The sequence below is a fragment of the Mastomys coucha genome, unplaced genomic scaffold, assembly GCF_008632895.1.
Source record: "Mastomys coucha isolate ucsf_1 unplaced genomic scaffold, UCSF_Mcou_1 pScaffold21, whole genome shotgun sequence".
Taxonomy (NCBI): domain Eukaryota; kingdom Metazoa; phylum Chordata; class Mammalia; order Rodentia; family Muridae; genus Mastomys; species Mastomys coucha.
Genome location: NW_022196904.1, coordinates 36,255,208 through 36,263,393, shown reverse-complemented (window position 1 = coordinate 36,263,393; position 8,186 = coordinate 36,255,208). Strand labels below are relative to the sequence as shown.

General features: G+C 44.9%; 1 pseudogene; it reads right to left on the bottom strand.

Moving 5' to 3' along the window:
- Positions 1-5,024: 5,024 nt before the first annotated feature.
- Positions 5,025-6,100, bottom strand: LOC116100496 (annotated as a pseudogene).
- Between the last annotated feature and the right edge of the window lie 2,086 nt (positions 6,101-8,186).

Sequence of the window (8,186 nt, the reverse complement as noted above, 5' to 3'; positions counted from 1 at the left end):
GAGAACTGCTGATTTAAGAAGCTGTGTGCAGTGTTAGGACTTGGTGGTAGACCTTAGAGCCTGTCCACCTGAATTGAATTCCAGTTCTGTCTTCCTAATTAGCCTTGGGAAAATCATAAAAGTTTGTTAGTACTTCAGTTTCCTCATCTGTAAAATGGGCATAATATCCATATTCCTCAGGGCTGTTGTGAGGATTAAATTTTGAGCATGTGATACCTGGCACACAGGAAGTGTTCGCTATTGATGAACTATGGATGTGTGTCTTAACTATCTAGCACAAATATACTTTTATGATAAAGATGAAAACTAGTAAAGTGTTTGCTGTAGTTAATGTTCACTGGCTTTTTAAAAAGAACTTATTTATTTTAAGTATGTGAGTACACTGTTGCTGTCTTCAGACACACCAGAAGAGGACATCAGATCCCATTACAGATGGTTGTGAGCCACCATGTGGTTGCTGGGAATTGAACTCAGGTCCTCTGGAAGAGCAGTCAGTGCTCTTAACTGCTGAGCCCTTCCTGTTCACTGGCTTTTAATGATTTGCATTTTCCAGTGTTTTGCTCAGCTCTTTACTCTTTTTAATACCTGGCCTTTTCATTTCTTTGCATCTCTGCTTTGCTCTAGATATTTTCCACATATAAATTCATAAAGTAATTGCAGATTGCTAAAACTTATAACCTTCCAAAATTGGCACTCAAAGGGTTCCATATTCACAGGCCACCTCTTCTCACAGTCTTCCTCCATTTGAACTGTTATGTATACAAGAACCAAGTTTGTTATGGAATCAGTGACAACCAATGCAAACATCTGGATTCACGGGTGAAATGTCCTAACAGCTGGGCAAGTTAGGAAGCTGCCTGCGATGCTAACACATAAGGCAGCATGCATGGCAGACATTGCTGGTGAAAACTGTGTATGACAGTGTTTGCAGGAATGTTGGCCACTCCACTTTGTAGGTAATCTGCTAGGCTATTGGTCAGGTATACTAATAGGACTGCCCTTGCCTCTAGGCACAAGAGTTTTCTCATCTGACAGGTGTCATCTTAAAAATACTTCCTTTATATCATAGGAACTTCTGAGGCCAGTGACGATTAGTGGTGAGCGCAGGGGGCAAGAATCCTTCCTACTGGGACTCTTGGCTTATCTAAGCCCTTCCCACTAGAAACCTCATAGAAACATAGTGCTCCAGCGCCCCCTTGTCAGCCCAAGGCTTTTGTGTTCTACCCTCTGAGTAGTCTGTATTAAGCACAAAAGAGTCTTAATGTGCATGGACCACATTTGGGAGGCTTAACATAGCTGGTGTATGTATACTTGGTTTTAATTTTAAAAGTTTGAAACACGGTCTCATTATATACCCTTGGTTGGTTGTCCTGGAACTCCCTGTGTAGTTCCAAGTACTGGGATTAAAGGTGTACACCACTATGCCCAGTTTTTGTTTGTTTGTTTGTTTTGTTTTTGGTTTTGTTCTGTTGTTTTTTGGCTTGTACTTTCTTGGGATCCTCTGGCTGGGATTGGATTTGACATGAGAACCTAACTGGCCTTTAGGTCCAGGCTATAATGTGGACCATTCTCTTTCAAGCAGTGTTTACTTCCTGCATGTAATCTCTGCCCTCTGGAGCTAACTGATCTAAGAAACTGACAGGTGGGCTACAAAGACTATATAGGCAGAGCGACCGAAAGCAGGAATACACATTAGTGGGATTTTTGTTTTGGTTCATTTAAAGGGTGCTCTTGAGAAGCATAGAAGTTGTCTCCAACATCCATGTCTGGTGGCTCACAACCACTTGTAACCCCTGCTCTTGGGGATCTAACACCTGGCTTTCTTAGGGTGGTGGTACTCAGGTGCCTATGACCATTCATAAGCATGGATAAATACACGGTACAGAAAAAGATACCTTAAAGAAGTGATCAGGCAGCTTGGGCTCCAGTGATAGAGACCAGAAGTGTACGCAAGTTGTTGGCCAGGGTGGGCATGGGCAGGGGGCACTTGTTTCTCTGATTTAAGTTTTGGTCTGAGTGTCAGCTCTTCCACTCCTTTGATCAGTTGCTGACCAGAGTCCCAGCTGCCAGTTGCACACATACTAGGGAGATGGGGGTTGTCTCCATGAAAAGTTCTAGTTGGAGAGAGACAAAGTGAGGTCAAAAGTACCCCAGATTCACCGGGCAATGGTGGCACACGCCTTTAATCCCAGCACTTGGGAGGCAGAGGCAGGTGGATTTCTGAGTTCGAGGCCAGCCTGGTCTACAGAGTGAGTTCCAGGACAGCCAGGGCTACACAGAGAAAACCCTGTCTCGAAACAACAACAACAAAAAAACAAAAAAACCAAAAAAGAAAAAGAAAAAAATAAAAAAGTACCCCAGATTCAAGTTATGGAGGAAAGAAGAAAGAAAAGGGTAGGCTACGGAGCATGAATATGTCATGTTCTGGCTACTCTAAAAACCAGCCAGACATGTTGGCTTTAATTTTCTCAAAGTCTATTTTTAATGATGGTTCTTACATGCTGTAACCTCCCTTCTAGCCCACCACTCATCCAGAGGTAGTAGAAAAGAAAGGATACGGGAAAGTGGACCTGTTTAGAAAGGTTCTTTGGAGCAACTCCCACCTGCATTCTCAGGAAATCTGCAGTTCAGCTCACAGGAGTCAGCAGCCTCAGATCGATCTACTCGCAAACACTTTATGGATATACCAGCAGTTCAGTTCAGTCAAACATGAATCAGCAGTGGTGGCACAACCTAGCAGGAACAGCCAGGTGTCAGCCTTGGGGACCAGGACGAATGCCAGGAGACATTCTTGGCTGTGTCTCTCAGGGAAGCAAAGATTAGCAGACTCGAGACCTACAAGCACTGCACAGCTAGCTCTATAAGCCAGCCAAGTTCAGCCTCCTGCACGTGTCTCAGCTCACATCACTCTGCCAATCAGCCCAAGTCCACGGAAGCGGCAAGAAAGCCTTGACAAACAGAAGTTTTTTGGTGTGTTTCTCTTTGGAGTCCCAACAAATGCAGCTCAACTATGCAATGTAAGGCAAACCAATACATGCATGTTATTAGCAAAGAATCCTTTATCACGTGACCTTTTGCGTGCTTGCCTTAGCAGAACATCCTCTCTCCTGTGTCTGCTTCAGTGAAACATTTCCTCACGAGTGTGCCTTAGCCTTTCACCTGTGTCCACTTCAGGAAAACACTCCTTCATGTGTTTGCCCCAGCAAAACACCATCCAACACAACTGACTCTCCAAAGAACCCTTAAGTCTCCACTTCAGATACAGTTGGTAGTTTATGCAGAACAATTCCCCTCAGTGCTGGAGGATGGAAAGCCAGAGTCAAGGTTTGGGCAGATTTTGTATCTGAGAGGATGTGTTTCCTGGTTCATAGATGGCACCTCCTCCCATTGATGAGTGGAGAGTCATGAGGCCTCCTCCAGGCCTCACATCAGCCATGTTGGATGTGGGGTTCCAAATAGGAATGTGGGGAACACATTCAAATCATAGTGGATATGGAAAGGGTTAATGAAATGAGTGGGCCAAGGAAAGGCCGGTCTCAGGCTGGAGGCCATGTAGGTAGAGAACAGAGTGTAAACATACAAACCTGGAGAGCCTGCTGTATTTGGAGGAGTGTTTGGGTGAGATGCCTCCTGAGTGAGTTTTCAAATTGCTAGGACATAAATCTAGATCAGGGGGTGGTCACCTCACCACCATGAAGGGTAATGTCATCCCCAACATGAATGTATGGGGCCAGAGAGATGGAGTTCAATTCCAAACACCCACATCAAATGGCTCACAGCCACCTTGAACTCCAGTTTCAGGGGATTGCAACCCTCTTCTGACCTCCGTAAACACCTCCCCCCACACATAAATAAGAATTGTTTTTAAAAACTACAGGCCTAGCCAGTAATAAAGTAGTGCTGCTGAACAGAGCACTGACAGAAGCTACAGGCACCTGCATCTACCTCCTCCCGAAGGCAGACTCACTGGAGTAGCCAGTAGTTCCCTTTCGTAAAGAAGCACAATGCTCTTGGCTTGATAGGAAGTCTCTATTTAATAAGCCATTGAAAAATAAACAGGGTGTAGTGGCACACACCTGTAAAGCCCTGGCACTTTGGTAGTAGGGACAGGAGAATCAGAAGTTCAAGGTCAGGGCAGAGGAGATGACTGGGTGAAGCTCTTGCCTTGAAACAAGGATCCTGAGCATCTGGCTTTGAAGAAGACTCCCCTCAAAGAGGGGACAACAGAAGAAAGAATGCTCATCACATCCCTAACTGGGAATACTGTGAGAAATGTATAACACAGAGAGCAGACGGAAATCTAGCAAGCAGTGATGTGGACAGCTGGCACTCCACACTGAGCCCCAGTGCTGCAGACAGCACATGTGGGATGACAGGAACTAGGAGTGGACTGATGAGGTTAGAATGTCTCCACATTGTGGCTGTAGCAAAATAAAGTTACATCTGTTCAAAAGACATGGAAGAAAATACAAAATGTGGAAGCTGGTGACACTGGAGGGTTGATGGATGTGAGGTGAAGAAGGGCTCTCATACTTTGCAATTACACTTCAAGGCAAACGGGCATACACAGTACAAACTGAGGGGCAGGAAGAAACATACTCGAGAGAAACTGAGTTTCTAAGCTATGCAGATAAAAGGAACTGGTACTTTCATATTTCCTTTTTTCCCACATTCATTTGTTTATTCAGTAACTCTGGCTGTTTTTATGCTATGAAGGCAGGGTCAGACAGTTATGACACAGACAACATGGCCTGCCAAGCCCAGAGTATTTACTCTCAGGTCTTTTATAGAGCATGTGGGCTGACACCTAGCTGAGTGACAAGTGCCATTTGTCTTGTTCATTTGCATCATTTTCAGGGGGCTCCAAAGAACTACAGTCACAGAAAATACATGGACAGAAGCCCAGCGTGGGCAGTGCAAACCTGTAAGCTAGCATTTGGGAGGTGAAAGCAGGAAGATTTAAGAGTTTGTAGCTAGCATGTGCAGTATGAAAACTGGTCTAAAAAATGTAGGAATAAATGACATGTGGCTTAAGGCTTTTATGACATTCTGGAGAGTTTAAAGGAGGAAATTAAAAATGCAAAACAATAGGCAGTATTGCTAGGCAATAATTTCAATTAACTGGACTGTTAAAGAGAAAACCAAGAGCCAATCCAACACATACAATTATCACGTTGTCAGTGAACATTCCTCGTGTTGGCAACAATATACCTCCTGCTGACAGAATTATAAGTGGCTGACAGATTGTATCCACCATGTTGGTATACAGGCCTCTTTCTCTGAAAAATGTCCAGGAGAGATGAAGAGGGAGAGGCTAGGAACTGTGAAGCATTGCCTAGGGTCCTAGGGTCCCAGTACTCAGGACTCAGAACTTCAGGGGAATGACAGGCCAGTACTTTGGCTGCTTTCTATCACAGTGCTTGTCAAAGCTCAGCTGTACAGCAGCCTCCATGGCCAGGATCTTGGGAGCACAGTTGCCATGTAAGCGCTTCATCTCTGCTTGGCACCGTTCCCAGGGCTTCTCAGATGGGGGTTCCACTGACCTATGGTGGTTGAAGTTCAGGCCATGGTCCGCATTCACAGAGTCATTCAGGCGCTCCGCATCCAGCTGCTGCTGTTGCCTTCTCTTTTCTCTGTGCCTCTCAGTCTGTGCGAAGTGCTGGCAGAGCTCCTCAGTGATTTCCATATTGCTCAGGTCTCACTCCACTTCATCGTCTGAATCTCACTCCTGCTCTTCCTCCTCATACAGTGCATAGTGCTTCATTTTCCCTTGTGGATGCCTGGGTTCTACTGTTGTTATGCAGCAGCTGCCCAGAACTTTTGAGATGGGAAACACTGTAGGGAGACTCCTGCCATGCCATGTGCTGGCCCTGAGAGTTCCAAGGAGGCCCAGCCTCATAAACAAGAGAGTTCCAGGGAAGAACTCCATGAGGGAAGAACTATGGGGAAGTGAAATAGGAATCTCTGAATTTTCTGTAGGCTGTAGTTCTGGTGGCTTTGCATCCAAAGCACTGCATGATGATAATGTTGCTAGTATCTTGCATATACTGGGTGGGAATACCAAGATGTGGTAGCCCTCCATTTTGAGGCACTTGCTGTTCTTTCTTTCTTTCTCTCTTTCTTTCTTTCTTTCTTTTTCTTTCTTTCTTTCTTTCTTTCTTTCTTTCTTTCTTTCTTTCTTTATTTCTTTCCTTTCTTTTTTTTTTCTTTTGGTTTTTTGAGACAGGGTTTCTGTGTATATCCCTGGCTGTCTTGGAACTCACTCTGTAGACCAGGCTGGACTCGAACTCAGAAATCTGCCTGCCTCTGCCTCCCAAATGCTAGGATTAAAGGCGTGCACCACCACTGCCTGGCCATTGCTGTTGCAAAAGTCCAAGTGGGAACTCGTGGGTATGCAGCTTGCAGATTTTGGGCGGTGTGCAACAACAGACCCAGTTCTCAAGGTGGGGAGGAAGAAGGGGCTGTACTTTCATATGTCTAAGTATGTTTCAAATTATCCTTTATAATGACCATAAGTTACTTGACCAAAAAATTTCATGCATACATAAAGGTGCCTAACATCACTGACAAAAACTCAGGAAGCTACTTTCCCCATTTTGGATGGGAAAAATGTCACAGGTTGTCCTGTTGGCGAGGAAGCCTGGCATCAGCAGTCCCAGTGGGACAGTGAAGGGATGAGGGAACACATGAGGTCCATTTTCCTCAGTCTTTGACCCTGCCCAATCTCCACTTACAGTTACTGGTTCGTGATATTTCCTGTCTGCTCAAGACCTGAGTGCTTTGGCAGAGGGAGCCAACTAGCATCTTCCTTAGGACTTACATACGTGGTTGCTAGGTAGAACATCTTTGAGCAGGTGGTAACCATGTAAACTGCTGCAAGTTCTCAAGGCTGGAGGGATGGCTCAGCAGTTAGGAGCATATACTTACTGCTCATGCAGAGGACCTGAGTGCAGTTCCGAACACTCATGTTGGTTGGCTCCCAGCCATCTATAACTCCAGCTCCAGGGCATCTGGTGCCCTATTTTGATTTTCTTGGGTATCTGCACCCACGGGCACAAACCTATACATAGACACATACATAGACACATACATAGACACATACATAAGACACATACATACATGTAATAAAAAATAAAATCCTTTAAAAAAATAAAACTTTGTTCAGGCAGTGATGGTGCATACTTTTCACCCCAGCCCAGGAGGCAGAGATAAATCTCTATGAGTTAGAGGCCAGCCTAGTCTACAAAGTGAGTTCCAGGACAGCCAGAACTACACAATGAAACCCTGTATTGAGAAGCAAAATAATAAAAACGAAAATAAACTTTAAAAAACTTTGCATAAGGGGGCTGGAGAGATGGCTCATCGGTTAAGAGCACTGACTGCTCTTCCAGAGGTCCTGAGTTCAATTCCCAGCAACCATATGGTGGCTCACAACCATCTGTAATGGGATCTGATGTCCTCTTCTGGTGTGTCTGAAATGTACTCATATAAAATAAATAAATATTTAAAAATAAACTTTGCTTATGCTATTTTGATTTTGTTTATGAAAGAGTCCAGGCAAATTCATTACAGAAACAATAGTGATCGTTATTGCTGACCCATTACATATCATGTATCAAATATCACCACATGCCATGGACTGTTCTAACCTTGTTCAGGGTACTGAGTGATTTAACTACCAAATGATCACCTAGATTTTCAGGGAGCTGCTGGAGCCAGAGATGCTAGGCATGGAGGTCAGTGGGGTGGAAGGGGGCTTGAGATGAGGGTGGGCCCGGGGGGTGGGGTTCTCTTCAGAGAGAGAGGAAGTAGTCCTCAAGGATCAGCCATTAAAATGGGAAGAAGAGGGACAGTGAGATGGCCCCCTGGGTAAAGACACTTGTCACCATGCCTAACTCCCTGGGACCCACATGATAGAACAGAGTCTCAGAGGTTGTCTTCTGACTGCCACACAAAACACCACAGCATATGCACGCCCACAATAAGGACACATACATGTACACATGTGCAAACACAGATAAACTCAATTGAAAAGAAATATATACAATAGCCAGGCAGTGGTAGTGCACGCCTTTAATCCCAGCACTTGGGAGGCAGAGGCAGGCAGATTTCTGAGGTCAGTTGAGGCCAGCCTGGTCTACAGAGTGAGTTTCAGGACAGCCAGGACTACACAGAGAAACCCTGTC